This window comes from Phycodurus eques, chromosome 18, assembly GCF_024500275.1.
Source record: "Phycodurus eques isolate BA_2022a chromosome 18, UOR_Pequ_1.1, whole genome shotgun sequence".
NCBI lineage: Eukaryota > Metazoa > Chordata > Actinopteri > Syngnathiformes > Syngnathidae > Phycodurus > Phycodurus eques.
The window spans coordinates 12,321,530-12,331,636 of record NC_084542.1 but is presented as its reverse complement, the minus strand read 5'-3'; positions in this window follow the sequence as shown (position 1 = coordinate 12,331,636).

Below are 10,107 nucleotides of genomic sequence, written 5' to 3'. Positions count from 1 at the left end.
ACTTGACATGCTGCTGGAAAGAGCAGAAAGGAGCCTGTGGACGGGGAGGGGCGCCAGGCAGGATGGGGTACTGCTTGGTGCCAGGGTTGCCCGGGTTACAGGCACAAAGAAGAGGCATGATTCGCTCTCCATGTATTATTTTATTTTTTTGGGGGGGGCGGGGGTTGTTTTGTGTGCTGTCTGGTTGCGTGCCGCTACACCGCTGTGGGGATGCTTCGATCCCTGCCGCTCGGGTGTCTTGGTCACTGCCCTTTGATGACATACGCACGCACACACACTTACACACACTAGCAGATAGACAGACCAAACCTTTGACACTGCTTTGTCACTTTCATTTGAAGCGACAGACATGACACTTACGCTGGATGTTTGTCTGACCGCATAAACAATTTTTTTTTTTTTTTTGTGCACTTTTAAAAAGTATCTTCTGCACGCAAATGTGTAAACATTAGAAATGGGGTGAGAAGCTCGGTCATCCAGGAGGATCTCAGAGTAGAGCCGCTGCTCCTCCACATCAAGAGGAGCCAGATGAGGTGGCTGGGGCATCTGATTCGGATGCCTCCCGGACGCCTCTCTGGTGAGGTGTTCCGGGCACGTCCCACCGGGAGGAGACCCCGGGGACGACCCAGGACACGCTGGAGAGACTACGTCCTTCGGCTGGCCTGGTGATCCCCCCCAGAAGAGCTGGATGAAGAGGCTGGGGAGAGGGAAGTCTGGGCGTCCCTGCTAAATCTACTGCCCCCGCGACCCGACCTCGGATCAGCGGTAGAAAATGGATGGATGGATTACAGAAACATGCATGCCAGGCCAGTAGTTGGCGATGTCACTTTAAAGAGATGGTATGCACAATTGCACCAGCTGCTTGTACTTCTGCGTTTTAGCGTATGTATGGGTTTGGAACACAACATATGTAAGTAATACAACACAATATGTAATGTGCACTTTTGTGTGCAGACGACATGAGAGGAAATCCCCAACCACTGCGACTGTGAACTTTCACAGGGCCTGTGGATCGTTTCACACTACACAGATGTGATTTTATTTACATTAATATGCAGACTGTTTTGCATAAAAGAAACGACTGTGCCTCTTCCCAGCACTTTACATGGGACAACACCACTAAAATGACCCAAAAGTAAAAAGGCTTAAAAAACAAACAAACAATGAAATACAATGGCACTTCTTCTGTCTCTCTATTTTGGGGCAGTGAGCAATGGTGTGTAAAGAATCTTGGAATATTATAACAGTAGAGGTTTGACAAAGATATTAAAAGAAAGTGAATCAATTACATTTGCTTTACCCATCCATCCATTTTCAATAGCACTTGACTTCATTAGGGTGTAGTGTGAGCTGGAGTCTATCCCAGCTGACTTTGGGAGAGAGTCAGGCTGCACCCTGGACTGGTGCCCGGGCAGAGATACACAAACAACCATGCACACTCACATTCACACCTATGGACAATTCAGTCTTCACACCTATGGACAATTCAGTCTTCAATATGAATGTGTTTGGAATGTGGGAGAAAGGTTGTGTATTCAGAGGGGGGGGGGGGGTGGAACATGCAATGATGGGACGGACATACAAACGCTACAGCGAGTCAAATGTTGAAGCTTAGAATTGTGAGCTAACCACTGTCCTCCATTTGTATTCAGATATGTTTTTCCCCGTTCCAGTTTTTTGGGGTGGGTAAAAAAAACAAAACACACTCTTACAGACACACCTACACATGCACCCACACACTCAGATTACACTCTAAATGGTAGTTGGGCATTTCAGTAGTGTCTGACAGTTGGTCCTATTCAGTGGCTTTTATGATGGCCTAATCACAATAGTTGGAGAGATTACCACCGAGCCGACAGATTGACTCTATGTGCAGTGAGGTGTGTGTGTATGTGTGTGATTACAGGAGTCTGGCTTGTGTTATGGCTCTGTCGAGGGATATAAGGCGCTTACTGTACTGCGAGCCACTATGAGGTGTTCTGGTATCCATTTGGACCAATCGGCACTGATGACTGGGGGTGGCTAGGGGGGCGTTGGGAAGGGGGGTGCTGCCCCCAGATAACTACTGCTCTTCCGTGATCAAACAAACCGCCAAGAGAGACCTCGGTCATGCTCTCGCTCACTCTATTATACATATTTTCCTTCTTCTTAAACTCCCCGACCGTGACTTTCTCCCGGCTAACCTGAGTATTTTTTTTTTCCCCCCACCATCTGCCTTTTACAATCAACATTATCTGCAAAAAGCTGCACAGCGAAGGACGGCGAGAGGAGAAGCGATCCATGAGTCATCAGCTGAAGCGAAAGACGGCAAGCATTTTGGAGCGAACACCGATTAAAATGGAAATGTTATACCTGATGTGAATGAGTGATCTATGGAGGCGTGGAGGGGATGAAAGAAGGGCCTCGAGGAGGCCAGACAGTTGTCACCCTTAAAAAAAAAAAAAAGATAATTTCCCTGTGCCGACTTCATAATGGAGCCATCAAAGGGCTCTCCTTTCACAGAACAATGGCATTTGTGTGCGTGTGCTTGCGTCTGTGTGGGCGTGAGCACATACCATGTGTAGGCACAGGCTTTTAACCTGATAACTGGAGGTCACTGTTAGGGCTCTTGCAGGACCCTGTGGGACATTTAACAGTCAATGTCTGTAGAGACAGAAAGAAGAGGAGATGAAACTCATCTCATCGTCATATGTACTATATCACCCTGCAAGTGCACGTTTTAAATCGATACTATATTGTGTCTGCTGCTCCCAACAGCTGAGGTGTTTGAAATGGTTGATGGATGGATACTGTGGATATAAAAAGTCTATAAACGCCCCTGGTCGAATGCCAGGTTTTTGTTATAAATATGAGACCAAGATAAATCAACACTCAGACAGTGTTATTGAAAATATTAATTTTTTTCAATTAAGTTATAAAGGTTGTATGTACAACTCATCTGTCTTGCTATTTCTGTTTTTCTAGAACAAAATTCCGGCATTCAAGAAGACTATAGACCCTCAAATATTGTACGGAGTGTGTATGCTTACACTTAAGGCCACGGCTAAGCCACATTACAAGTTATGAGGCCTCAGTGGCTTCATGATAATAGTTTCCATTGATTGTCACCTATTTTTTTTTTCTCAATGAGTTACAGGTGTACAAGTCCGTAACTAGACAAAGACATTGTCCATTTCTCTCCAAGTGCCCACTGTCGGTGCTTGTCGTAATAGTCCAGCTTGTCTCTCCCATGAGTTCCTGCCTTCCTCTATTTCTTTGAGTCTGGACCGGGGCTTTGGTTGTCCATCAGTTGCAGTCTTTCCTCTGGTTCTTAGGTCTACGTGACTTTCCGAACTCTGCTTCAATTTGCTGATGGAATCAAGAATTACCAGGCAGTTCTGTGCAGGTCACCGTCCTGTAAACCCTGATCATGCTTGCATTTTTACCACAGGGCGTGTAGATGGAACAGTAAAATAGTGTGACTGACATCATGGCATACCAGAGAATAATAATTTGCCAGTAAATTGAACAAATGGAGAAGTAAGTAATCGTGACACTTGAGCTTGTCCCCATGAGGGTCGCAGGTGAAGTGGAGCCTATTGCCGCTGACTTGAGGCCTGGACTCTTCGCCAGCCAATCGTAGGGAACATTGAGAAACAATCAGTGACACTGACTTTGACACTATGGACCAATCAGTCTTCTGTTAACCTAACATGCGAGGAAACGTGGGAGCAAACTAATTCAAGAGCTTTTGCCATGAAATGCTTACCCAACTGAAACAAAAAAACTTCATCATTTGATATCTTCTTTGGAGGAGGATTTCACTGTTTCGAGTTTTTGTTTTCCGATTGTGACTGGGGCATCCAGATTTTTTGAAATATTCGCCCACAACTTTTATTTTTTTTATTTTTGTATTTTGATAGCGTTAATCCCTTTTTAAAACAGTAATATACGTACCCAACTAAAAGGGACTGGAAGCATGGTGGAAACGAGGCTCTACTTGGGTCTATTTTGGTATGAACTTCGCTGTCCTATGGGCTATTTTGCATTGTTCTTTGTCTTTAGGTGAGCTTCTTCATTTGAATCCACATTTCCGCCACAGAACAGTGTTATGTTAGAATGTAATTTCTGGCAGGCAGCAATCTTCTTGTTTCAAAAAAAAAAAAAAAATTAGTTTGATTTCTTTGTCTTTGTCAGCTGAAATTGGCTGCAGTGGTCAGTAGTCTCTATTTTTTTCTTTAGTAACATTAACGCCTTTTAAAACAGATGAATCTGAATCAGCGTATTGTTTGAATCATCAGTCAGGTTGATAAAAGATGAGGAAGAGGGACGGAAACAAGGAGACGGGGGTAATAGGAGGGCCTGATGGTCCTAATCCCTCCTTGGTGGCCTGGCTTCCCTTCAACACAACAGGTCCTATAATTACCCCCTCTCCGCTGGCAGCTCACACTCACAACTCTAGCAGCGGGGAGCGGACTAATACTCTTCATCCTCATTGCACTCAGATACACACATACACCGGTGTTGGAGCTGTCTGGAGAACGGTGCAAGAAAGCAAATATGACGGACTCGGGATGGTGCGGCCACTCACTGTGACCCTCGGCCAAAGTCTGCCAGGAAGTCACTTGGCTGGCAGAAGGTGTCGTGGAGTGGCTGTCGCTCTCCGCCCGTCTGTCGGCCTCTCGCCGCCTGTTTGCAGCTCACCTAATTAACACGGTCTCTCCGCCAAGATAGTTTTCGCGGGAAAGAGCCACCAAGTGTGTTCACCAGAATGTGTACCAGATCAGCACAGGTTTTTTTTTTTGTGTGTACTTATTCTGTTTTAATGAATACCGGTATCTTACATCATCTACCAAATGTGCTTATTTTGAACTCGCAATTTTCTCACTTAACCAATGTTCACTTTTATGTGAAAAACCTTGGTAGGCTACTACAGCACTCTCTGATATGAATATATTATTTTTATATTTTTCTTCCGATGCGGCACAGACAACACAAATCATTTGTGATTAATTATAAAACTTGGGGATGGGAGGCAATATGAACAGGGTCGGTAACGTAAATCTGTTCACCGCACACATTTGTCCGGCCACTTGTTTCCAGACAGAACTCCAAAGCACCATCCACTGCCCCACACAGCAAGGAAAGGACAGGGAGGTGCATACAGTATAACCGCGTGTTCCAGTACTTTGCACAGCCATTGAAAAGAAGTGGACCATTTCACAGGCCACAATAAACAACCTGATCAAATCTATGCGAAGGAGATTGCACTATGTGATGTCATTTTTCCCTAACCTCCCAACACCCCCACCCCCATCCCCCAATACAATAACGTAGATAAGGGTACTGTAGCTCACACGCCTATTCTCACACCCCTATACAATTATCTTTCACATTGGAACCTGTGCTCGAAGACAGCATTTCACTTTTAATATGTCAATATATAAAAATAAAATACAGCAATCCCCCACTATTCACCTTTTGTGGTCCGGCTATGTCGTGGATATTTCTGTTAAACAGAGCAACGTACTTTTGTGTGTTGAAATACCTTTACTGTCTGTTCAAAAGTATTGTTTAAATGGGTTTCAATGTGCGGCACGGTAGGCGACTGGTTAGAGCATCTGCCTCACAGTTCTGAGGACTGGGGTTCAATCCTCTTCCCCGCCTCTGTGGAGTTTGTGTGTGCTCCCCGTGCCCGCATGGGTTTTCCCCGGGCACTACGGTTTCCTCCCGCATCCCAAAAACATGCATAGTAGGTTAATTGACAACTCTAAATTGCCCGTAGGTGTGAATGTGAGTGCGAATGCTTTTTTTTTTTTTTTTTTTTTGTATGTGCCCTGCGATTGGCTGGCAACCAGTTCAGGGTGTACCCCGCCTCCTGCTCGATGATAGCTGGTATGAGCTCCAGCACGCCCGCGACCCTAGTGAGGTGAAGCGGCTCAGAAAATGGATGGATGGATGGCGTTTCAATGTGATTAAAATGCGTGGGACAGAATTTTTAATGTTTTAACTTTTTTAAGGATGAAACAAGTCTGGAATGTAACTCCTGCAATGAACGGGGAATCGCTGTAATGGATTTCAAATGACATCCTCGGTGTGATTGTTCAAACATGCATGTTGGCCATGCACTGTCTCTCAGTAGGAAGATAAAGCTCCATCTGTAATGTACACAAATGCAACTTGATGCTGCACCTCGCCAGGAGATCTCATGCCTAATGAAGCAACCATAATGGACTGCCAAGAACATTAATAATAGATCAGCTCCGGGCCTCTCATAGCGGCTAAATAGCTTCCGAACATGATGACATTTTCCGGATCGATAAAAGGATGCTTTACACTTGGCGCAGATTCCCGCCTCAGGAATGAACAGCCCTCAGTGCTCTGGATTGATTTTGTCAACAGGGGGAACGTAGTGGTAAACTTGAGCAGTTCACCTTTTCACTACAGTAATCCATAATAACCAACAAAACGTGTAGTGATGGAGACAGTTTAGGTGTCTGCTCTTTCTCATAGTCTGGGGGTCCGCACAGTCATTGATCACATTGTTATGTAAGATCTCATTTGCTGACATTTTTGCATGGTGTGAAGCAAAGCAGATCAAATCCATCTCCCTGCTGAAAGGCTCTGTCGATGTGAAGGGTTAGATCGAGTGTTTTTCCGTATAGCCACTTACTTTTTGCATATGTTGTGATATGGTTAAATATCACAACAGCGTGCCGTACACAAAATATGATTCATCAAATATTTTTTTCTGTCAGTTACAGTCACAGATGCTACGAGGAGGCTCCTCCTCACATTCAACACCATCGTTCTGCAACTCTGTTATTTATAAGATAACCACCCTGAGTTACGCACCCCCCTCGCCAATCCCACCTCAACCAACCAAGACCCCCCCATGGGGGTCATACAATGACTGTCATGCATATCATTATTGGTGGGGGCCCTCCTTCCCCTCTGGGGGTCTACTCATTGACCTCCCAACAAAGGATGAAAGTGTCTCGTCCGGGGGAGGGGGCCGGCCGGGCCGAGGTTGGGGCGAAGAGGCCTGCGTCCTCCTCCGGGTCGGGATAAGACCCAGCAGGGCTTTCTTCACGCTAATAGGCACGACCCCTGAACCCCACACAAAAAGCATCACTTCAGGAGCCATGGGCACTCAGTGTGTGAGAGCAAGTGGGAACCAATGGGAGCGAGATGGGAGCTCTGGGTGCTTTTGACAAAGTCAGATCACTGACTTTACAGAGGACAGAAACAAGAGAGAGATGGGAGATAAGGGGATTCTTCAGTTTTTGTTTTGGGGGAAAGGACTTGTTGCAGCGGTTCAAAGGGCTTCTCCTTCAGTGGCCCCTTCCAGCATTTCTCCAATGTGTTCATGGCAAAAGTGGGAGGGATTGTTGTGCTTTTCACATTCTGTTTAATTACTTGTTGCTGGTGTGGGTTTTGAATTTTACAACAGTGTCTGACGTGTATCTAATCTATTATTTGCGCTGGCTTTTTAAAAAACTACAATCTGTGGAATTGCTGGATGGTAGCCAAGAACATGCTTTTTTTTGTCCATCCAGTTTTTCGAGATGTGAGCAGTCATTCGGACAAATTTTTTTTTTTTTTTTTTTTTTTTTACTTTGACTTGTGAGCAAACATTTGATTTGAGCACCGTATGGTGGCAGTGAACTAAACTCGGCTCACGTCACAACAAACAGCAGTTTGTCAGGTCGTGAACAATTCTTGAAAAAAGCCACATCAAGCTATTTCCTGCCACGCCCAGTTGAAGTTTACGATCAAACTGAACATAAAACAAAGGTAATTACATGTTGTGGAATTAAAACAACCTCATAACTTTTCCTTTACGTCCACTAGCTAAATGTTTACACATAATGGGAAATACCATGTACTGGTCTTATAACACTTTCAGGAATGGATATTTGAATATAAATGGCGCAACAACACATGTACTGTAGACTGACAATAAAAAAAATCTTCTGCAATAAAACGACTATAATTACAGCAAATTACCGAGTCACAGTAGTTAAAGTGAAACTGATTTTTGTTGTCTGCATGACTGCATTACACTGCACATTATGCACAAACCTTTACATTCTATTTAATTGTGTTATGTAGAACATTACAGACAAGTGGCAAGGCCATGGCCCACTTCCCCCATTGTTCATGTGATTAGAAGCCATGCATGATAATATTACGTTTAACAACCTGTTTGCAGTACAGTAAGGTTTGGGAGTTTCTAATGTGGGAACCATGGGCCCCTCCTGGCCTTCTTGTTTCAGCTCCATTGATCAGAGGGGAGGAGTGAAAGGGAGGGCTGGCGGTGGCAGTGGTGGAACGGGGTAGGGGGTTGGATACTGTACCTGCAGGGAAGCTCCAGTGTGAGGCAGCGAGAGGGGTCCACTTTTGGTTCTGCTATAATCCATCCACAATGGCTTTGCTCCCTCCGCCCTCCCCCGCTCCCGCTTCACCTTCACCCTGCAGAGCGACATGCATCCTCCCCAAATAAAACTCTCAGCGTCTTCCCACATCCTCATGCTATGCGCTAAACTCAAGAAGAGGGGAATGATAGAAAGTGAGAATTCCACTTGTAGCCATTCTATTTTAAAGCCATCAAGACACCTCAAATGGTTATTGTGGCTTCTACTGATTTGGTTTGAAGGGGCTCAGTGGTTTCATTTTTTTTTTGTTTGGAGTGCGGGGGGGCTGCAAGCTGCAGCAGAATATGACACTTGTGACAAGGCTTTGCGCCACAGATCATTTGCCCTGATCTTTGTGGGCTTGCAGCCAAACTCTTTTAGAAAGAATGTCACACACACAGCAGCAACATACAGTACACATGGCTGCCTCTTCATTACTAATACATGAGCACTATAAGTTGTCATTTCTGTCCTCATTATAAGCACTGATAGGCTACCGTTTTTAAATTATTTAATTATTATTTGTTTTTGTAACCTGCAGAAGTGTCTTTAGCTGAATTCCTGGTAGGTGATCACCTGAGGAGATGATCTTTATCAGCACAGTTATCAATGAACTTCTTTGACACCCAGGGTCATGAGCTGTGGATAAGAGGAAAATATTGCAAAATGCTACTTTTTTTTGTTTTGTTGCACAGCTTTGAGTTTCACTGACACGCTGGGAGAGAGCGCAGAGAAATTGTTGGTAACAGGTCTAATTGCATTTGGACATTAAATAGTAATAATTAACATAATACATAAAAAAAAAAAACACTTAGCTCCATTCAATGTGTATATCACATATTTTGTTGAGTTTTGCGGAGCTAACTACAGTCTGGACTGGTCACAATTCAGAGGGCACTTTAGAGCCCAAACCAGGGAAGTAACTACTTTGTTTCTGTATTTAAGTAGGTTTTTTCGGTATCTGTACTTTAGTTGAGTATTTATTCTTCTGATGACTTTACGCTCTATATTTTAAAAGAGCTATCTATATTTTCTGGTCCTTATTCAAAATAGGCTTGTTACTTTTTTCAACCACCGCGGATGACGACAAGGCGTAAAGACAAGGCGTAAAAAGTCAACCGCGGTTGAGATATTGATTAATCAATTGAAATCTTGGGGACTTAGAAGACGGAAAAAAAGAAACAGTAGCGACATTGGGAGCATTAACGACGATGACGCAACAGATTCAGAGATGCAAGATATTCCTATTCCATTCTTTTGAGATGTTCTCAGTTTCAAGAAGAAGGATTTGTGCGTTGTGTCTTGTACCAGCCTGAAAATAACTAGCTTCTGGCGTCTCCATCTAATCTGAAAAAGCAAATATATTAAGTTGTATTCTTTTCAGTCGTTATCGTTAACTTATGTATCACTTTTTGTAATGTTGTCAGATCAATACTGATTATCCTGTCGGAATTTAGCTTGCAGCAGAACTGTAAAGGAGTTGAATCAGTGCTTTTACAAGCGTATTCCTGACACAAGTATGTGAACGAATACATTCAAGAATATGCGTACTGTACTTATGCCAGCTCTGATAGAGACAAACGACGATTCACACTCAAATTCATACCGTCACTGAGTGGAAGTCAGTTGAATGAACGACACTAGTGACGATACTGTAGATGGCCTGCTCCTCTGACCATATCCACCCTCTCCAGCCAGATCTACAACGCCT